Here is a 24,425-nt window from a genome sequence, read left to right as displayed (position 1 = left end):
AATCAACTTTCAAAAATCTCTATCTTGAGAAGGGATTTTACTATCCAAGAACAAATCTACGTTTTAAGATTTTCGATGTTTTTTAAATTGTTTCTGTTATTAAGAAATTACGAGAGGTGTATCGTTTTTTGACCCATAGTCACCCCCACTGACGGTACTAAAATGTGTGCAAAAAATCGCGGTGCTCACAGGTCTGGTTGATTTTCACCGTTAAAAATAATGTTTGCAATTATGTTGTGAAACTACTCAATTCTCCTGTAATTCTCGGATGACAAAACAGCCTACTTTTCTCTACCAAACATAACGGAATAGAATAGAAACCATTTTAAGAACATATGCAGAAAACGTCTACTTTTCAGCACTGAAATGGATGCTGAAAATTTGAACTTTTCAGCACTTGTTTTGAAAAGTAATATTTTAATACTTGTTTTGAAAAGTTATACTTTTCAACATTGTTTTGATTTAAACGGTGAACCTTGTTGGATAAATTTATGACTCGTGCTGAAAAAATCTTCTTTTTGCAACTTGTTGCATAAACTTCTAGGGTATTTTAACCATTAGTGGACCCCCTAGTAGAGCCGAAGCACATTTTTCACAAATTTTCAATACTTTAAGCACTTTTTCATAACCCTTTGTACAAAACAATAAAAACTGAAGTCTTTTGAACAATTTTGACTATTTGTTTCATCAGTTTATTTGTTTTTGAGCAGAAAAATTGCCATTTGAAAAAAAAGGTTTTTTTTGCCTGTAACGGACCCCCTTTTCCTATAGTGGACCCGGGTCCATAATCCGATTGTGGACCCGGGTCCACTATAGGCAAACTGTTATCTTGATACCAAATTTAACCGATATTTGATGTTTTGATGCATGGTGTAGGTCTAATGATAGATATAATGAATAAAAGATGGATTTTGCTCACATTTCATCATAAACAAATATGTTTTGTTAACAAATTTGGCTTTAAACAACAACAAAAACCTAACAGACATTTAAACACATTTATTTCCGAAAAAGATCAGAGAAAACGTTTCAAAAACCACTGTAAACATAAAAATAATTTTAAAAAAGTAATTTTGATGCACATTTTTTCATATTAATTACTTAAATGGTTGACCGAAACTGAACAATAGATTTGTTTACAGTTGCTGATAAAATCACGCATGTTTATTTTAAAAATGTTTTGTTCATGATTTATTATTATAAAATATTATTTCAAACTGCAATTATGATGCTTCAGTTGAGTACAATTGACTATAGTTTTGATTAATTATAATTTTCCACGGATTTAGCATTTTTGGTACTTTTAACATGAAACAGCTATATTTATACTCATAATTGAAAAAAATATGCGTTTAGGTTGATAACAACAAGCATTTATTGTATGTTTAAGAGAAACTTTTGCTTAAATACACAGTTTTCTTCATTTTTGAAGGTTTAATTAACAGGGGTCCACTTTTGGAAAAGTTTGGATTTTCGTTGTCCTATATTGGACCCCCCTAATTTTTGCTCGAAAATGAGCAGTTCTTCGCTTTATTTTTGTAAAGTTCCTTAAACTTACAATATTTCGACTTGCTGAAGTTAAATTATCAGTTAAAAAATGATTGGATAGTTAATTCAATCATAAAATATAAATGCAGTTTTGTTCTGAAAATGCTAGTGGCCAAGGCTGATTTCAGATGTCGAACTCAAAACACTTATTTTGGTGAAAAGGACAATTCAATATCAGTCAACATTGATTTAAATGATGCTGAACATGCCAAATAAAAGATTTGTAGACAACAACACGCTTGAAATTGTGATTTTATTGAATTTTTCATCAAAAACCCTTCAGAGGGTCCACTATAGGAAAGGGGTCCACTAATGGATAACGTACCCTATTTTGATTTCTTATATTTTTTTCGAAATTCAGTTTGACAATTTTTTTTTCTAAAAACCACACTTTTTTCAAATACACTTAGATACAAAAATTTTAAGAAATTCCGAAAACCATTTTTTATGGGTGATGGAAGCATCTTTATTGAAAGAGTTTTTTTTGAGCAAATTGTGCTGTCACTGTTAGCTGGTATTCCATTTTTGTAACAATCTAAAACACTCAAACCACAAAGTGATTTTTAAAAACATTCTTTCCTCCTTGTTGTTTATTTAAAAATACAGAGGAGATTTTCATAATCGTGAATCACCACGTAAATTTTGAGTAGATTAAAACAAATGCTATAGAAGAATACATGAGTTTAAACAGTGATGTTGTAGAAAAAAAACATTTCTATGCATAAAATTTCTACAATAAAAAAACACATCTGGAGTTTTTTTTTTAAAGGTCCAATAAATCAAATTTCCAGTTTTTTCTTTTTGGGTGTTTTTGAAACCGCCTTGATTCATGGGTGTTAAAAAACACCCAAAAAGCAAAAAGTTAAAATTTGGTTTATTGGACTTTTTAAAAAAAAACTCCAGACTTACAAGTTTCAGACCATCTTGTTTGTTCTTCCATTACAATACGATACAATTCTCATGAATTTTCCATTACCCTGGAGAGGGATTATGAGCCAATCGATATGCACGGCAGAGTCCTAATTCAACTTTTTTCATTCGAAACCCCAACAAACAGACATCAATAAAATAAACTCGATTAAAATGGGCCCGTTAATAATTCCCAATCTGCAATTCCCTGCGGGGGTGTTTCTCACCGATACTGATACCACACACCCCACGTTGTGTCAGTGTCCCCGTCCTATCAAACGTGGTCAAATTCGGAGGGTCCTCGCCGTCTGCCGTCACTCCCCCTGCCTTTAGGGGGATAAATTATTTATTCCCGTGTCATAAACCGCATTAATTCTCACTTTGCTAATTTGATGCCACGTTTTCTTATCTGTGGGCGAATTTTCGGAGGGGACTGATTTCCTTCTCCGTGACAGGAAGGACCATCTTCAGCGGAGTATGAATAAATAAGCTTCAAACTGACTGAGGCAACACGACTCTCCGACAATCAACCGATGCGATGTTTCACTGGAAGGACTCACTTTTGGCGGTTGGCGGTTCGAGCCGGCTTTTGAACTGTACAACTACCTGGAAGGTTGAAAACTTCAGTGGAATTGTGTATGTGCTTTCCTGTGTGGTGACATGTCAACACGGTTAACTAGCTCTGAAATCACTTTGATATTGGTTTCAGATGGAGGCTCAATGTTTGGTGAAGTCAAACAACTTTAATTGAGAGAGCTCTTCAATGATTTCCTTCATTGATTTCAAAAGTAGGGGAAAGCTGGACACCGAGTTGCGGCTGAGGACAAAAGCAAAGGCCAGCAGAGCCAACCAAGACCCCTACACAATCCCCCTTCCCTTCCCACGCCTTGTCTTTAACATCAATCTCTTCCCTACTAACCCCGAGTAGGCCGCGGGTAATCGGCTCCCCTCCCACTAACATTTACACACAAGATCCTCTGTAATTATTAAGTCAAATGTAATTACAAAAGCCGACTCGGTCCTAACCAGGTCCCAGTACCGAAAAGGACCTAATAAAAATAATTTTATGAAAAAAAAAAGTTGGGGAAAATTTAGATTTGATGGTGAACATTTCTAATTGATTTTACTTTTAGAGAATTAACCCTCTATTGCCCAATTTTTTTTTTTCGTAAATTTTTAGTTTTCCCGTGTTCAGGAGGTCATTTTGAGCAACTTTTGTTCTACGAAAAACTTTACTTCTCTTGTTTTATGTTTTTCTTGTTTCATTTTTAGTATTTTAATTTGCATTTATCTTGTTTAGTTTATGTTTGTTTTTAGTAGTTTTTGGCCTACTCTACCACCTCCTATCATTACATTTTGCCTATCTAATTTTTTCATGTTTTTACAGTAACTTTTTCAATTTTTTGCATGTTTTTCACATTTTCTGCTATAAAATGGAACCATTATCATTTAAATTGTAAATAAATGCGTAGAGGCATAGTCTGGGGCACTAGAAAAATTACTGCATACTTCTTTTTACTTAAAATATAGGAAATGTTAGTAAAAAACACAGCCAAAGCTGACCCCTAAAAAAATTACATTTTTAAAAACATTGGCAAAGTCACATAAAACAAGTCAAACTTCTTACCCTAAAATTTTCCAAAATTTTAAAAGTTCTACTTTCCAATGCTTTTTGAAGATCAAAAATTGGTTGAAAAATGGATTTTTGGCGATTTTTTAAATCGAAGCCCGTCTAGAGGCGGGGTTGGGTTGTAGAGGGTTAACTCTTTCATGACAGATTTTTTTTGAAAAAATCTTTTAATTTTTTTTTGGGTCAATTTTGCAGAGGAAGGAGCTGATAAAAATATTCTTTTTTTAATATTGTATGAAGACCACAAAATAGAACGAGTAAACTCAATTTAAAAAATCAAATAGAGCAATTCTCTACGAAATCGGTCTTTTTTCTTCAATTTTAATATTTGTATTTTTCAATCCGACTGAAACTTTTTTGGTGCCTTCGGTATGCCCAAAGAAGCCATTTTGCATCATTAGTTTGTCCATATAATTTTCCATACAAATTTGGCAGCTGTCCATACAAAAATGATGTATGAAAATTCAAAAATCTGTATCTTTTGAAGGAATTTTTTGATCGATTTGGTGTCTTCGGAAAAGTTGTAGGTATGGATACGGACTACACTGGAAAAAAATAATACACGGTAAAAAAAATTTTGTGATTTTTTTTATTTAACTTTTTAACACTAAAACTTGATTTGCAAAAAAACACTATTTTTAATTTTTTTTTTATTTTTTGATATGTTTTATAGGACATAAAATGCCAACTTCTCAGAAATTTCCAGGTTGTGCAAAAAATCATTGACCGAGTTATGAATTTTTTAATCAATACTGATTTTTTCAAAAAATCGAAATTTTGGTCGCAAAAATTTTTCAACTTCATTTTTCGATGTAAAATTGAATTTGCAATCAAAAAGTACATTAGTGAAATTTTGATAAAGTGCACCGTTTTCAAGTTATAGCCATTTTTATGTAACTTTTTTCGAAATAGTCGCAGTTTTTCATTTTTTTAAATTAGTGCACATGTTTGCCCACTTTTGAAATAGTAGTTTATGCGACAAGTTGCAAAAAGAGAATTTTTTCAGCACGAGTCGTACATTTATCCAACGAGGTTCACCGAGTTGGATAAATACGAAGAGTGCTGAAAAAATCAAGTTTTGCAACGAGTTCCATACAAAATTATTTGCAATTCCGAAAAACACCCATTGAGTAAAATTTTAAGTCAAATTTTCATGTATTTTATCAATAAATCGTTTAAATCAAAAAAATGTTGAAAAGTGTTACTTTTCGAAACAAGTGCTGAAAAGTTCAACTTTTCAGCACCCATTTCAGTGCTGAAAAGTAGAACTTTTCAGCATTTATTTTGAAAAGTGTTGCTATTCGATTCTGTTGTTTTTGGTACAGAAAAGTAGGCTATTTCGTCGTTCAAGAATGACAGGAAAAGTAAGTAGTTTCACGACGGAATTGCAAAAAAAATATTTTTGAAAAGCTGAGAAAATTCTCTATGTTTTGCTTCATCGGACTTTGTTGATACGACCTTTAGTTGCTGAGATATTGCAATGCAAAGGTTTAAAAACAGGAAAATTGATGTTTTCTAAGTCTCACCCAAACAGCCCACCATTTTTTAATGTCGATATCTCAGCAACTAATGGTCCGATATTCAATATTAAAATATGAAACATTTGTGAAATTTTCCGATTTTTTCAAAAAAAATATTTTCGAAATTTTCAAATCAAGACTAACATTTTAAAAGGGCGTAGTATTGAATGTTTGGCCTTTTTGAAATGTTAGTCTTGATTTGAAAATTTTGAAAATATTGTTTTCGAAAAGATCGGAAAATTTCACAAATGTTTCATATATTAACATTGAAAATCGGACCATTAGTTGCTGAGATATCGACATTAAAAAATGGTGGGCTGTTTGGGTGAGACTTAGAAATCTTCAATTTTCCTGTTTTTAAACCTTTGCATGGCATTATCTCAGCAACTAAAGGTCGTGTCAACAAAGTCCGAAGAAACAAAATATAGAGAATTTTCTCAGCTTTTCAAAAATATTTTTTTCAAAAGTGGGCAAACATGTGCACTAATTTAAAAAAATGAAAAACTGCGACTATTTTGAAAAAAGATACATAAAAATGGCTATAACTTGAAAACGGTGCATTTTATCAAAATTTCACTAAAGTACTTTTTGATTGCAAATTCAATTTTACATCTAAAAATGAAGTTGAAAAATTTTTGCGACCAAAATTTCGATTTTTTGAAAAAATCAGTATTGATTAAAAAATTCATAACTCGGTCAATGATTTTTTGCACAACCTGGAAATTTCTGAAAAGTTGGCATTTTATGTCCTCTAAAACATATCAAAAAAAAAAAAAAAATAAAAATAGTGTTTTTTTGCAAATCAAGTTTTAGTGTTAAAAAGTTAAACAAAAAAAATCACCAAATTTTTTTTACCGTGTATTATTTTTTTTCAGTGTAGTCCGTATCCATACCTACAACTTTGCCGAAGACACCAAATCGATCAAAAAATTCCTTCAAAAGATACAGATTTTTGAATTTTCATACATCATTTTTGTATGGACAGCTGCCAAATTTGTATGGAAAATTATATGGACAAACTAATGATGCAAAATGGCTTCTTTGGGCATACCGAAGGCACCAAAAAAGTTTCAGTCGGATTAAAAAATACAAAAAAAATCGAATGACCGAAATCCTAGAGAACTGCTCAATACCAAAGCAGTCCCAGTTCCTGATCTCGGCAATTGCTTTCATTATTCTGCACCACTCTTAGCAAAGCGATTTATTTCCAGAACAAACATTCAAACAGACCTTGACATACCTCCAAGGTTGCAACTTTTAACGAACCACCACTTCAATTCCTTCCGGAACAACACTCCCAAACGGCGTGTTCAGCCGAGGTTCATCAACAGCGTACTCTTGCAGTCACTGCTGAGAGGCTTCAAGATGCGTCCTCATGAATTGCACACTTTCACCTTCTGACGCTCTTCAATGTCCAGTCTCCAGTCTGGTCCGATGACTAAAGTGCAACATCATGATGGAATTTTTCCCTCCACCCTCTTCGGTGCCCGGAAAATTCCGCAACTTTTCCCTCCCATTTCAGTTTTACACTTATCGCTAACTACCGCCTTTCACTCTTTCGTTCTCGCTTAGGGTTCTTGGCTCGCTGAAGAGCACAAAGTCTCGTCATGTAAAGGTTGAGCTGCTGTGTTGTGTTGCCCGCCGTTGATGAACACTTACTTTGCTTTAGTGTTTTGCACTTAGCCGCACTCTTCTACGTCGTCGTCGTCCTGCTATGGTGGAAAATAGTACCATCATCATTTCATCCCTTCAGTGATGCTGTTTTCTTCCCATTTTAAGGGTAGAACTGCTGCTGATGTCTCTTTATTAATAATGAGATTTTCACTCCGGGAATGCTCGACGACACTTCAAAGTCGTCGTCGTCGACGACGTCCTTGTTGCAACTACGTCCTCGTGCCGAGGACTTAATTTTGTCAAGGTCTTGCTGTATTTTTAACGGCTTTATTCTGGAAATTTTGATTCGGAGCAAAAATCAACATTACATTCCTAGACAAGCAAAGTTTCGCAACGAAAGCTTTGCACGTGTGCATCCTGATTGGGAAGAAGGGAAAAGCTCGCCAAAAAAAGCGACTCAAATCTTCCCCGTTAACGAACTCTTCAGCAGGCAGGGCGTCAGCCCTGGCAAGAAATGAGGATTTTATTATGAATAATGGAGTTGAATAAATCTTGCGCCCGGTGTGTTATTACGATATTATTATCGTGCCGTGTTCACATGCGGTGGTGACGGCAGGAAGGATCCTTTCCTCGACGGCTTGTGTCGTTGACGTCGTCGAGTGAGGAAGGTACATCCGCGGAAACCCGGTTGACGGAGAGTCTGTGAAAACATTTGGCAGTTTATTAAGGAGATGGTTGAGGTTTTTCTTTTGGCGCTCAGCAGATGAATATTAATGGTGGTATTTGAGATCGCGATGTGATGACGTCGGATGGAGGTTTTGATTATGTAATTATATGCGAACACAATTTTCGTTTTTCGAACCTATTTTCTTTCTTGAAAAAAAAAAAAAAAACAGTGTTTTCTTTAAACAAGATGTAGATATCTATAATTTTAAATTTAACCACCGTTTCGCACGATTTTTTTTTAAATGATTTAAGTGTTTAGTGGAAACTTATGTTATTTTCAAAGTTTTAGTTTAAATAACCTAAATTTTTATTTCAGCTTATTCAAAAATTGCATGAGTTTAAAAAAAACTTACCATCAACTAGGGTGAATCGGTCTTAATAGGGACAGCAGTTTTTAGAGCACTTAAAGCTTAAAATTTGGAAAACGATGCACTATTTTTGTTGTTATGTGTCTGTTTTATCCGATACTTATAAAAAATATCAGAATATTGTGCAGTAACAAGGCTAAAACTGCTGTCCAATTTCACCCCAAATGACGGTTCGTTTATTGGAAGAATTTGATTTGTTTTAGATTCGAGTTTTGAATTGAGATCAGCCATGAAAGATTAGAAAAATCGAAATTCTATAGTTTTCAACTATCTTATTGGAATTTATTAATACAATTATATAAATATTTGATTGATTTGTTTTTCTTTATTTGAATATATTTAAAGAATGATTCAACAACATGAGTGAAATCAAAATTATTCCAGTTGAAAAAAATGTTTTAATGAAACATTACGAATATAAAAAAAAACTTGAAATAATTTAAGGATTTGGAAATAGAATTTAAATATTAATTTTTTTCCTGATTTTCCTGGTGTCCACTTAAATTCTTGTTTTAGTTTGTGTATTTTTTTATTTGCCTGAAACTTTGTGGGGGCAAAAACAACTTTTTTATCATTGGCTGCTGTCTACACAAAAACGGTGTGTAAATATTGAAAACTCTGTACCTTGAGCAGGAATTATCTAATAAATTTGCTGCATTCAGCACTGTTGTAGATATATGTTAGAAGAATTCAGGGGAAAAAATATTTTTTTAATTAATTTACTGAATAACTTAAAAAAACGTATTCTTTATTTTTTTTTTTGTTTAAGAAGATATTAAATACCAAATTTTGAGGCAAACAGAAAAATGTTTTTTTTTTAACAGAGTTATGATTTTTTTTTAAATACACCCTTTTGAAAAGTTTTGAAAATTTTCAAGTTGTATCTATTTCAAGGCAAATTTATGTTACAAATCAGAATATTTTTGTTTTTTTTTTAACAGGATGGAGAGTTTTTTGTCCATTTTTGAATTTTTTGTTCAAGCAGCTGAGGAAATTCTCAAGAATTTTCATTTTTGAACTTTCAAAACATGATTATTAGTTGTCTTGTAAACAACAAAAATGATGAAATTTGGTTTTCTAAATGTGATTTTTTCAGAGCTCGCCAATCAATCGTAAAATTTTCAATGTTCAAAAACAAACTTTTTAAAAATGGTTTCTATTTTTAATTTTAAAATCTTGCTTAATATTTGAAAATGTTACAAAAAACTATAATTAGGAGCTATTCAAACATTATCTAGATTTAAAAACTTGCAAAAAAAATAGAAGAAAAGTCCTCATCAATACATACAATTTGTCCGAAAGCACTCAATCGGTCAGAAAAATACTCCAAGAGATACAGATTTCCGAATATTTACGTACCATTTTTGTATGAACAGCTGCCAAAATTATATGGAGACTTGTATGGGTGAACAAACGACACAAAATGGCTTCATTTGTCATAGAAAAGACGCCCAAAAAATTAATAAATACAAAACATAAGATACAAAAAATCGGCCGATTTCATAGGAAATTACTCACATATGAAAAATTTCATTTAAAAAATATATAAAAACAGAAAAACTCAATTTTTAATTATTGAGTTTTTGAAGGGTATGATTTTTTTTAATATATCATCATGCAACAATATAGAAACAAAAGTTTGCTCTTCTAGATGAGTCATGTGGAAACATGAAGCTTAAGGTCCGCTGAAACCTTCTCTTTGAATTTTACGAAGAAATGGATCAAAACTGGGAAAAAAAATGCAATTGATTGTCAACTGCTTAGAACACATTGTGTTATACCATATATTTGATCTTAAAAAAAATTGGTCATTGTGGATTTTTGTAGGATTTATTTTATTATTTTATTGATATTCTGCACTGCCCACCATTGAAAAAACGGCTGCTATCCACTTTTGGCAAAAACGAGTTATTAGCACTAGGTGGTAGAGGATGTTCTAACGCATCTTTTGAAACCTGAATTTCACTAAAATAGTGTTAGATTTGGCTGCTGATGCGAAAAACCAAACAGCTAATATGCCACTCTAATGGAAAATTGCATAGACGGAGATTTGGTGATAAACACTAAAACGCGTGTTTCTCGGAATACTTGATTTGGCATAATAGCCAAATTTCAATTATTGGCAGTGCTGCACTGCCCATGTTCGCATAAATTTCCCATATGCAAAAACAGCAAGCTGAGAAAAAGGCTAAACAAGTTTGTCCCACACATAAGGCTACGTGTTAAGTTTTCACGAAAAAACTGGATTTCCTTCTGATTTCTAGAACAAAGTACTGGATGTTATAGGCTCTTTTGAAAGAGCACACGATTTTGAACCAAACTGCATCAAAAACTCAAAAGTGACGAAAATGCATATGGGACATTTATGCGATCATGGGCAGTGCAGTCTTCTATAATTTTTTACAGATCAATTTTTTTTATTTACCTTATTAAAAAGCAATCAGTGAATCGATTCTTGTTATGCATTCCAATAATTATAGGTCGGCTGATATCATTCAGAAAATTGTTTACTAGACAAACTTTTGGAAAGTAATTTGCATTGGTATGATTTAATTTTCAGTAAAATTGAGAATATTACTGAGAACAACAAATCAACAGAATCAACAGACTATGATAAATAATATCAGCAGCAAAAAAAGAAAAAAGGATTAAACAAAAATCAGATGCTTAAAATGGCTAAACTTCAGTCACTAGAAGCCTATATTCAGAGTGCTCGTTTTGTCTCATCTATTTGCTAAATTGAATTGTAGACCGGGGAACTGAACGAGCAGCTCGGAGAGACAAGAACTTTGGCAAACAACATTCTTTAGTGAAATTTCAATTTCGAAAAGAGGCGACCGAAGAAATTGCTGTGCTGAGTCATAAAATTCAATTGAGGTTCGGCACACAGACTTTCGGGGGGTCACGCGATGCCCTAGTGAACAGATCAGATTGGGTCACGGCCAAAGTTGGCGGGGGCACGTCGCGGAATTTGCTGGTAAATATTGACGATGCAAAGTTTTGTGCTGCATCCGGAGTGGAAATTTTGAAGGAAAAATCGTGATTTCAAAGATTGCTGGAATTCCGGAAGACGAGAGTAGGTGTGGATATTTAATTTCGTTCAATTTAATTGGATTTTGCTTCGGGCCTTTAATTCCCGTTGTAAGACACTTCACTTGAAGAAGCGAAACTCTTGATCGGCTTTTTATTCCCTGGCACCAAACAATCATCCGAGATTATCAAACACGGTTTCCGAGGACCTCTCTTGTCGAGAAAACAAACTCATCGCGTGGGTGGGCTTCCTTACTTTCCAGGAAAACTCTCCAGTCAGGATTCAGTCAGCTCTTCGTCTTTGTGTACGAAGAATCGCAACTCGTGATGCCTTTCTCTGTTTGGCCACTTGACGGCTGGCAAATTGATAGCTTAATATTTTATGAGTTTCGAAAAGACACTGCCGAGTTGGTGTTGTGTTTAGACAAGTTCATTTGGCATCTTTTTCAATGAACTGAAATGAATCCTCTTTCAAGCGAAGAAACTTCACTAAGATATTGAGGAGTTGTGTTCTTGAAAACAATTTCATTGCCGTCCTATGTTTTTTTAAAGTTTTGGTAAATATAATCAAATAATTCAATTGTTTTCTTTATTGGCCGATTCAATTGTTTTATTTATCATTTAAATTCGATTCCGACGATTGGAGCATGTTCAGGGAGTCAATCTATCATACCTTGACGAAACTGAAGGTCGAGTTATGTTATAGTGCGTAAAATATTGTTGTAGTGATGTCGTAAGTATTGAATGCGAATCGAAAACAAATAGCATAAAAAATAAAGTGATTGTGAAAATCCTTGCAAATCCAGACAATTTTCCAAGGATTGAGATTAAATGGATTTTCCACAGCAGCTATTATTTTCCAGCTTAACTCGATTCCCGGTCGCAATCCCATCAGAAGACCAACAATAATCTGCATCACAATTTCAAACGAATTTCCCCTTCCCCCGAGAATTTCCCCCTCATTTTCCTCATCCGCGCGACGACAATCACTTTCCACGAATGAAACGCAAACAGGCGTTGAGTTTTTCATGTGTAAAAATTAAATATGGTAAATAATTGCATATTAACACAATGCCACAATGCTTCCCGCTTCCCTCCCCCATCAAGCCTGCACCACTCTTAACGCATTGTGCAATGTAATTTCAGTGCATTTCCACTCTGTACCACCGAAACAATGTAAATTGGACCACGAATAGCGACTCAGACAGACCGGCTGCTCACAAAAAAAAAAAACACATCGAAAATGAATAAATGCAATTTGCGTAAATTGAACAAACACTCATTTGCAGGCAAGTGGAAAGCGAAAAATCCTGTGGAGGTTCGTCGCGGAAGGTAATCGATTTCGAAGGGCCCTCGAAAAAGGGTTCCAAAAGTGGCGGCAGCACGAATCGTCCAGGGGTGGAAAGCCAACATTCCAGCCGGAGCCGCCAGACGGAAAGTGCAAATTACTGCTTGCATTATTCATTTTAATAGGATTTTGCCATGTTTAATGAAATAATTTACATGGCAACGACCGCCCAGGAATGCCCTCCCCCCCTAGTGTGTGCCAGCATGCAGAGATGGATGCTGGGCTCAGGTGAGAAGGAAAAGTCTGTGGCATCAATCAGGATTTTCATGGGGTTTTTCCTACACTGAAAAATTTGTATTGATTATCAAAATCAAATTTTATTTTTTAGATTTTGGTAAAAATTTACTGTATTGGAAACAAGTCAAACTTCGGAAATCAAATAAACATAAAAAAAAATTAAAATTTTCTTTCCGTGCAACATGTAACACATAATGCAGGAAACTGTTTACAGATTCATCAATTTGTAGTTCAAGAGAATGAGCTCTGCTCCATAAACATCAACTGTGGCAAAAACTAATTGCGTCTCTTTGCATCTGGTTAGACCACTAGCCATTCAAAAAACACACAAACTGCACCCGGTTAACCGGAAACAGCTGGAAAGTGTCCAACTTGACACGACCTTCTGTGTCAAGTGTGCGTGCAACAATTGAAATTATTCATTCCGGAAAGGTAATTTGATCAATGAGGTGCATGTGCCCTGAAGAGCGTTTGATTTCCATCATTTAAACTGCAATCAAGAGGTACCAGCCCAGGGGTAATTGAGGTTGGCAGCTGTTGATTTGATGGGCTTGATAAATTTCCTGCATGTCGAATACCGGAAAGTGAAGTGTTACAAAGTAGTGATGGTGAATGATTTATTACTGCGAGTTGGAGCTTTCAGCAGAGGAGTCCTGGTGGTGTTTTAGTCATTGATTGGGTCAAATTTACATCAACCCGCTAAATTTCCATCACATTAAAAGTCAAATATTTATTCACTAAATAACCATCGAACTCTCTGCCTCCTCAGCGAGGCACTTTTCCCCATCAACTTGGCGAGATTAACGAGGAAAACTTCATCAATAACTCACACATGATGTAGAATTCAAGCGAAAAAATTGCGCACATGCTAAGTGCTCACTTTTTGCCCGAATTTTCCCAGAACGCAGCTTCCGCCGGAAAATTTTCCCCCTACTCTCGATAGCGGTTCGATAAATTGCGCGCGTGCGATGATGAGCAGTTTGTTCGCCATTAAAATAAATTATATTTTCGGGTGCTTTTTTCCTAGTTGCCTGCTCTTAGAGGGAGGACAAAAAAAAACCTGTAAATGGGATGAACAGATTGGGGCTTTCAGCGTGTTTGATGTGGATTAGAAGATAAGGGGAAGAAAAACAAAGTTTTTTCTTCTCGCAGTCAACTGATGGTGTGCGCACACCGAATATTGAATTATTCATGTGGTTTGTTCCAGCGTGTACTTTATTTTTGCACTGTTTTGAAAATTTGACAAGCTGGGAGGTGATAAACCATTTAAACATCAGCTTGATTCCGTGATGGATCGCAAAGTTGATTATTTGAGAAGAGAGAATAATACATCTTTTGAATTTGATTTGAATATTCAATACCAAAAAAGCCAAAAGAAATCACCATAATTTAAACTCGTTTCCAAACTTATCCAAATTCTAGATAATCTAAATTCTGATTCTATAGTAACTCTGCTAAGAAGGTTATAATCAGAAAATTAATTATTAATCGGCACACGAAAGCAATAGGATTTAAGCTTTTAAAAAATTCTAAGAAAAATAAAAAAATAAAGAGGCTACCTTATCAAACACATCAAATATTAGTCTTGAGGTTATTATTTTTTTCTTTTTTTCTTTTTCAAATGGCAGCTTACAATCAGAAAGCTGTTCTTGATATGGAGCAGTTAAATGTTAAATTTAAAAGAAATGTAATACAAAGCATTTGGAATGCACTTGAAAAAAAATCTTTTTTAATTACCAGGAAATATCTGGATTTCAAAGTCAAAAAGTTGACTTATTATTCTCCGAAGAAGTCACGCGCTACATGCTTTTTTTATTTTGATGATTTTTCAAACTAAAAACATGCAATTTTCCGAAAACACCAAATTCCAAGGAAATTTCTCGGAGTGTGAAAAATGCTAAAAAGCTAATAAAATCTTGGCTTAGAACCGGAAAGATTTTTGTATACTTTATTTTATATAAAGCGTTCAAGCTAAGTGATTTTTCAAGCTAAAAATTTCCAGTTTTCACGAGGACCATCAAATCAAATCTACAAAATTCGAGTAAATTTCACGGCACCAAGAAAATAGCTTATACATTACAGAAAAAAGCTGTTTTTTAAGATTAACATGATATTTTTAAGCCCATGTCTTTCAAACTTGAATGAATCGACTTTGGATCTTCAATTTTCTTTTGGAATTCTACCGTTGAAATGAAATGAAAGCATAATTGTCATTATAAGGAGTTTACCTAAATTAATAAACAGTATCATTTGTTTTCAAAAAATGAGCTTTTACAAAATAATTACGAGGAGAACTCTTTGCCGAACTGTACATTGAATTTTACTAATATTCAAAATGATTTTGAACGAACCCAAACGTATTAAAACCCGAGCAGACGGAAATAACGTTGGAATATTTTTTTTTTTTGATTTTTAAATTACTAGGCCAATAACAGTTTGTTTATTAAAAGTTTTATTATTCGCCGTCATGACAGTTGGAGTTATTTTTCCATAACAAAAAAAGTTATTTCAAAGTTGTTTTGGCTTTCTACCAATATCAGACCAATAACATCTTTTGTTATGATAACATAAACTGGCATTAAACTCTGATGCAAAAATGGATTTTTCAAGACGATTCAATAACACTTTCTATTATTTTAACAGTATTTGTTATTGAATTGGTATGAATTTTGTTATAACCGTCTGCCCGGGAAGTGACAAGAGATACAGTCAGTTGCACTTATATTTTCACTAAACATTTCAAAAAATTTAGAAAGAATATTTTTTTTTTCATGGGAACACGGAAACATGAACATGAAATTTTGGATGAAAAAAAGTAACAATTGATGCTTCATACATTTTTTACAGTAACATATTTTTGTTGAAAAATATCGAAGCGCTACTGGTATTTTCAATCTGTGAAAACAAAGTTCCAAAACTCAAAATTTGAGAAAATCTTAAAAGTGTCAAATTAAATTGAAAACGAAAAAAAACTAAATACTATTTTTACGATCGATTGTACTCATTTTTATTTCAGAAAACAAAAACAATAAAAAAATTTGCCTTAGCCTTACTGCAATCTTTGTTTTCTTATTTGACGGTTCCGATAGTAAAGTATTTTATTTATGGCAATTACTTAATTTCTTCAAGAAGCATTGTTTTCTAATAAAAATTTTAACAACTATATTTTAATAATAATTTAAATTTTAGAGTTCAGCTCACCCTGAACTGGGCATCGGCATACGAGAGGATAAAGAGCACGATTCGGTAGAAAAATGGTACTGTGTGCAGACAGAGAGGATAAATCCCAAAATTACCGAGAGTACTTTACTCATGGGTTCATCTTCAAGCAAAGTTCATCTGTCAAAAAAAAAAGTACCGATACCGAGATTCAAACCCAAGACCATCGGCATATTGAACCGTGCCTTTGCCGTATGGGCCACCATGGTTCGGTGACTAAGTGGCGGTCATTTGTCCATATAAGCCACTCAATAGGATGCACTGTTCCAATGAACGAATGAACACGCGAGAGGACTTTACTCTCGCAAAATAGCACTTTCCTCACGTTTCTTTTCGTGAGGACTTTCCTCTCGTTCTTTAACTTTGGGTGTTCAAGTATCAAATATCACGTTTTCAATTGAAAATTTATTAAATTCACACTTAATACCTTTATGGATAAAATAATTGGTATTTTTGTGCGTTAATTTCCGAAAATCGTCGAATTTCACGGGATTTTACGCTGTCCGCGAAATTGTAAAAATTCAGTAACCTTATTGATAAGATTATCGTCGATAGAATTATCTAAATAGCGAAATCGATAACGATCGATGAAAACTCTTTTTTTTATCTTCAAAATAAAAAAAAAACAAAAAAAAACAAAAAAAAACAACAAACCCGTTTTTTGAAAATACCTAAATTTTCATTATTCAAATTAAGATTTTCACAAAATAAAACATATTTTAAGAAAATGCACAAATTTGGAAAAATCGCAATATGAGCGCAATACGAAACAAAATTTTGTACACATTTTCACTTTATTAATTTTTTTTTTCTTAATTACTCGAATCTTCACATAATGTTGTTTTTTTTTGGAAAATACTCAAATTTTCGTAATTCGCAGGATGGGTATCAATCGTTATTTTTAAATACACAAATTTTCACAAAATATACTATTTTTCAATAATACTGAAATTTTAATGAAACATCTGATATTTTGTGAAAACATTAGTATTTTTTATGCTATAACTAAGCGAAAAACATGCTAAATTTTGCTTCGTTTGATACCCACGTTCCGAATTATGGATTTTTTTTTCATTTTCGAAATAAAAAAAACTATTTTTATTACATTTTTTGCAGTTTACAAAAAAATAGTCTTGTGATGTAAAAAAACATTACAAATTTATTATTCATTTGATACCCATAGTGCAAATACGAAAATTCAAATATTTTCAAAACATTCGGTATTTTGTAAACATGTTTGAGATTTTTTAACTTTGAAAGTTTCTGCTTTATCAAAAAAAAAAACCAAATATAATCGTTGCATGTTAACGTTTTAAATATCAGGCTTTATGGAGACAAAAAAAATCGATGTCGTTATTCAAATTCACATTTGCTTGAAATTTACTGTTTTAGTTGCTTAAGACACTTCCAACAAAGAAAATTCGCACCCTGTTTTTCGACCTTGGTCAGAGTCGAAAGAAATAAACTTAATTCAATATTTTAAAGTCTGCTTCCAACAGATCATGTAAGTTTTACTGAGAATTTTACATTTCTATTAACTTTCAATTCAACATAAATTCCACGCACGACCCTTTCTCCCACGAAATCAATATTCTTATGCAAAACAACATTCACCTCGTCGGGAAAGTGTCGCGTGGTAACGCAATTTCCATACCTTTGAATACGAAATCAAGTCCCGGCGATCCACCACCGCGGTGTATGTCACTTGTACACGGATATTGTCGGCAAAACTCGCTGCACGTGCCACGCGACCGCAGGAAACTCCCTCACGGGATGAAAACGGGTTCGTTAGATAGTAATTGTCCCCCTTCTCAACCGGAATATTCATAACTTCCCGAAGGAATCGCGGAAGATTGTTGGCAACTTGACCTTTTCCGCCGCATTGTATCGAGTTCAGTACCTCCTTGCTCAAATTTGGTGTAAATGAATTGTATTACCATGTTATTTCCCTAACTAAGGGTGCTCCCATCACGCGGGAGCCTTTCATTATCGGGCACGTTTCGCCCAACAAGAGCTCCTTATTGTTACCCAATTTTCACAAAGTTTCACAACGCCACCCCTTCCCCAGGATTCGCCAACGTATCGTATTCATTTGATAGGCAAGTCACTCACTCTCCTTTGCAGCAGCAGCGGGCATTCAATTAGATGAATGGAAATTAGTTTGATTTGCGTTAATTAACACCGCACTTCCTCCTGCTCCTGGCGAAGGTACTTTTCATTTACGCCCGGGAAGTACGGTACGACGAAAATCACGTTGATTGACTTCTGATTATTATGACGGAGCAGGTGGAGCGATCCCGCTTCGGCAGCGGAAATCAACCTGCGAAGGTATCCGTTGGCTTGCCAAAGTTTGATTGAAATTTTCAAGGGAGGTTCAAATTTACACTCTTTTTTGTTTCATTTTTTGAAGTTTTAAGAATTTTTACTACAAGTCATCTCAATTTCCCAAAACAAATTCTTGAATTAATTAACCAAGGGTTGGCCGGATTGCGCGTGCTAATGGTCGTTGGCCCAGGTTCGAGCCGACTGTAACTTCATAATGCCAGTCAGACCCCAAGTCCTTTCCCCACGCAACGGTCCTGCCGGTGTCGATTGGGTTGATGATCTTGATGGCGCGCAATGGTTTCCTGTTGCCGTCGCCACCCCACGACACCGGGAAAGGGGGAAAAACTCAAATAAGCAATTAGAGGTGCCATTCACGTACGTGGCCGGAGTTTCCTTTGGAGTAGGTCCCGGGTGCCATATGCCACCACGAGGTGGTTACACTTTGGTGGGGACCTCCTACCCTTTTCAGAATGGTGTTTGTTGACTTTTGGTACCCGGTGAAACCCGGAAATCAACAAACGGCTTGACGACATGGTTAGGCTCGAGGTGGGAATTAAGTTTTTTCCTAAATTAACTGGTTGGTGGTGACAATTAGGGTGGTAAAGTTTGTTTGCTGTCCATTCCTTTTGATTTTTTTTTTTTGAGGACAATTGTACGAAGAACATTGCTATAAATCCAGTCTCTTCTATTTGATCTGATTTCTGACAATAGAATCAAAGCCTTGTTGAGTTATCTTAAAACTGTTTTAACTCATCTTTCGTCCCGGCAACATTGCATCGTGCACCAATCACCGCAGTACATTACCTGAAAAGAGAAGAAAGTAAAAAATAAATTAAGTCATTACGATCCACTTACTCGAGACGGCATTCATCATCAGTCTTGCCGAATTGAAGAAGAAAAAAAGGAAAACCCAAAATATTTCCACTCGAGTGGCACACTAAAATTCAATCAACCCCACTCCCACCCTCCCCCAAAAAGCCATAAGCTCATTTTCCACACCCCCTCCCCCTTACTTTTCACCGGGTGCCCGGCAATGCAGTTTCCGGTGGATAATTTTATTTAATTTAAATATTTAATTCGCTTCAATTCATTTCCTTAATGCAATGCAAATTTCATTCACCATTCCAGGGGAAAACCCTTCTTTTGGTGGCCTCTTCAACCCACTTATTCTTCCGCCCTCCCTCAATAGTTTTTCGACAGACAAAACACAGCCGCACACACAAAAGTCCAGGACGGGCCAAGAACTTCTTTATTGCGGAAAGAAAGCAATCAAAACCGTACCGCCGACGGAGCTGTGCAAGAATGCACTTGGATGCAATAACACCATAGAGCGAAAAAAAAGAAGAAGTTGTATTGAAAATGAAATCTGAAAGTGCAAGATAAGATGCATAACCGCAAAAATGTTCAATTTCCAGACCGGGGCCGTCTGCCGACGAGCAGCCTGTGGGATGATGGGAGGGGTAACATTTCAGAAGGGCGCACTGCAAATTTGGAGTTCAATTTCTCCAAAATACCAGACACTTCTCGAACAAACCCTTTAAAATTGTTGATCTCGAAAAAATACCAGCCAAGTCTGGCGAATGAAAATTTCAGCTCGTTGCACTTGCACTTGGATTCCTGGGGATATGCAATGCATATTGTGGTAAAGTGTTTCATTTTTGGGTAGGCCCTTTCTAAGTGGGGATGAGGGAAACGTGAAGCCTAGACCCAGACTGGATTGAGTGGAGGAGCGTCCTTCAGACGAGGCGATTCGCTTGATCGGGATTGCTGAAATTTATGATGAGAATATGGAAAGGATGGAAACAACTGCCTTCAGACTGGCTTGATTGAGCAGTTGGTGCTTCAGTGTCTTGCGAACCTTCGAGGTGAACGGACACTAGAGCTGCGGTATTTTTTACTACCTAAGCTCAGAGTTATTTCAAACAAAATTCACAGTCTTTTTAAAGACTACCTGAGTTACTTTCCAAAATTCTAAACAGTCTTTTCAAGACTAACCCCACCTGAAATTTTGTTTTATTTTACAAACGAAGCCATCTTTTTAAGAGAACTTTGCTTGCAAAATGCGTCTAAACAAAGGTAAACGCAAATCTTCTGAAGATTTGGTCGTTACGTCGGTGAAGCGTTTAAACGCTAAACCGGCTAACGGAAACAGAAAAAGAAAACAGCCTCATCCGAGGTCTGATTCTGATTCTGAAAGTGAGGTCAATCCTCCAATTCCATTGGCAAACAGTTTCGGTGTTTTATCCGAAACTGTTGACAAGGATCCTTCTCCTCGTACTGAGCCTTCTGCCGTCGAGAAACGAGTAAAGGCTCCGCCAATTGTAGTGACTTCCGTCTCCGATTTGGCCAGCTTTCGAACGCAACTGAAGAATTGCAAGGAAACTTGCAATTTGAAGGTTTCGTTCCAGCTTGGCCGAAGAGGAGAATGTCGCTTGTTGACGGAATCTTTACAAGATCACCAAACTTTTGTTGGTTATTTGAAAAACCACAAACACAATTTCTACACGTATGAGACCAAGAATGCTCGTCCATTCAAGGCGGTCCTGAAAGGTCTCTCCAACGACTTGTCGGTGGATGAGATCAAAAACGAACTTAAGGTGTTGCTTGGCTTTGCCCCATCCCAAGTAATACCAACGAAAAAAAAAATCAAACGGGAATATTTCTCGCTTTGGTTTGACTTCACAATTTTATCTGATTCATTTCAACAGAAATGAAATCAACAATTTGAAACTTTTGGACAAAGTTCAGTTTTTGTTCCATGTACGGGTAAAGTGGGAACATTTTAAGAAACATGGCGGTAATGGCCAGAATCTGACCCAGTGCCGGCGTTGCCAGGCATTCGGTCACGGTACTGATCATTGCGCCATGGTTCCAACATGCATGGTTTGCGGGGATTCTTCTCACGACAAGGACAATTGTCCCGTGAAAGAAATCACCCAATTTAAATGTGCAAATTGTGGTGGAAATCACAAATCAAATTTCTGGGATTGCCCCATCAGAAAAAAGGTTTTGGATTCTCGTGCTAAGCATCAGCCGAAATCCAAACCGAAATTTTCTCAAAGTCAGGTTGTACCTGCATCTTTAAATCAAACGTTCGTGCTGTCTCACTCGAACAATGCTAGAAATACCCCTACCGTGGAAAAGTTAGGTAACACTAATGGTATTTCTTATGCCAACGTCGTTTCGGGTTCGGGTTCTTCCACGAATTTTAAATCCTCTACCAATCTTCAAATTGGGCAGGTACCTCAAATTCAATCTGTTAATTTTTCGGTTGGCAACGCTTCGGTATCTTCTGATCTCGGCGATGTTACGTTTGAAAAAATGACTTTTTTGCAAAACTCACTGTTTGGTTTGATTCAAACAATGAGTAATGCTACATCCATGATGGAAGCAATCCAGATTGGATTAAAATTTGCGAATGATGTTGTTCTTACCCTGAAGTTTAATCATGGATCTAAGTAATTCCATCAATATTATGAATTTTAATGCTCGCTCTTTAAAAGCGAAAGAAAATGAATTTTTCAACTTTTTACGAGTTCATAACGTGCATGTTGCTGTTACAACCGAAACATTTTTAAAAACTGGCACTTATTTGAAAAGTGATCCAGATTATAAAGTTATAACCAATAACAGAATGAATCGAAATGGCGGTGGAGTTGCAATAGTTATCCACCGTAGTATGACTTATAGCACTTTACGTGACTTTAAGTTAAAAGTTATTGAAAGTTTGGGCATTGAACTTGAAACTTATTTTGGGAAAATTATGATTGCAGCTGCATATTTACCATTCCAATGCACTGGGGAAAATAAAAATTATTTCAAAGGGGATTTGAATAAACTTACTCGGCATAGATCTCGATTTTTGATCATCGGTGATTTTAATGCCAAACACCAATCTTGGAATCATTCAAAAGTAAATTCCAATGGTAAAATTCTATTCAGAGATTGCACTTCTGGTCTTTATTCGGTTTTATACCCGAATGGGCCAACTTGCTTTTCTTCTGTTAGAAATCCATCAACAATTGATTTGGTTTTGACAAATCAAAGTCAGTATTGTGGTCCTTTAGTGACTCATGCTGATTTTGATTCTGATCACCTTCCAGTAACTTTTTCACTTTCTCATGAAGCAGTTACCAGACCCAATAGTTCTGTGTTTAATTATCACAAAGCTAATTGGGACAGGTATCAACATCATATTGAGAACAATTTTAATCATGATTTTGTTTTAGAAACCAAAGCTGATATTGATTCAGCCTTGGAATCTTTCACTAATGCAATTTTGGATGCTAGGAATATTGCTATTCCTAAAGTCCAAGTCAAATTTGATTCTCCCATTATTGATGACGATCTTCAGCTTCTGATTCGTCTGAAAAATGTTCGCCGAAGACAGTATCAACGTTCTCGTGATCCTGCACTGAAGCGAATTCAAAAAGATTTGCAAAAGGTTATTGACCACAGATTCACTCTCCTGCGAAATGAAAAGTTCGCAAGAGATGTCGAACAAATTAAACCTTATTCCAAACCTTTTTGGAAACTTTCAAAGGTTCTTAAGAAACCTCAAAAACCAATCCCTTCTTTAAAAGATGGTGATAATATTCTATTAACTAATGGGGAGAAAGCTCAAAAACTTGCTCAGCAGTTTGAGAGTGCTCATAATTTCAACTTAAATGTTTTGAGTCCTATTGAAGATCAAATTTCAATAGAATTTCAGAATATTGTTGATCAAGAATTTTCATCAGATGATGTTTTTAATACGGATCTGAATGAAATAAAATCTATTATCAAAAAATTTAAAAATATGAAAGCCCCTGGTGAGGATGGCATTTTTTACATTTTAATTAAAAAATTACCTGAAGCAACTTTAAGTAGCTTGGCCAAAATTTGCAACAAATGTTTTGATTTGGCATATTTTCCCAGTAGTTGGAAAAATGCCAAAGTAGTTCCGATTTTAAAACCGGATAAAAATCCTGCTGAAGCCTCAAGCTATCGGCCCATTAGTTTGCTTTCATCTATTAGTAAATTATTCGAAAGAATAATTCTTAATAGAATGATGACGCACATTAATGAAAATTCAATTTTCGCTGATGAGCAGTTTGGATTTCGCCTTGGGCATTCAACTACTCATCAGTTGTTGAGAGTTTCAAATTTGATTCGGAGCAACAAATCTGAGGGCTATTCTACTGGCGCTGCTCTTCTAGACATAGAAAAAGCATTTGACAGTGTTTGGCATAAAGGTTTGATTGCGAAATTAAAAATGTTTAATTTTCCGATTTATATCGTGAAAATTATCCAAAATTATTTGACGGATCGTACTCTGCAGGTATGTTATCAGAACAGCAAATCTGATCAACTACCTGTACGTGCCGGCGTCCCTCAAGGAAGCATTTTGGGTCCAATTTTATACAATATTTTTACTTCTGACTTGCCTGATTTGCCCCCAGGATGTCAGAAATCACTTTTTGCTGATGATACAAGCATCTCCGCCAAAGGTAGAAGCCTTCGTGTCATCACAAGAAGATTACAAAAAAGCTTGGATATTTTCAATTCTTATTTGAAAGAATGGAAAATTACTCCAAATGCTGCAAAAACTCAACTTATTATTTTCCCTCACAAACCAAGGGCTGATTTTCTTAAACCAAAAAGTCATCACATTATAAAGATGAATGAGGTAAATTTAAAGTGGGAGGATCAAGTGAAATATCTTGGACTTGCTTTTGACAAAAACCTTACTTACAAGGATCACATTGAAAGTATCCAGGTTAAATGTAACAAATATATTAAATGTTTGTATCCACTTATAAACAGGAATTCTAGACTTTGTCTCAAGAATAAACTGTTAATTTATAAACAAATTTTCAGACCTGCCATGCTTTATGCTGTGCCGATCTGGACAAGCTGTTGCTTAACCAGGAAGAAAAAACTTCAGAGGATTCAGAACAAAATTCTGAAAA

Source organism: Culex pipiens, chromosome 3 (assembly GCF_016801865.2).
Source record: "Culex pipiens pallens isolate TS chromosome 3, TS_CPP_V2, whole genome shotgun sequence".
Lineage (NCBI taxonomy): Eukaryota > Metazoa > Arthropoda > Insecta > Diptera > Culicidae > Culex > Culex pipiens.
This window is presented reverse-complemented; position numbering follows the sequence as displayed.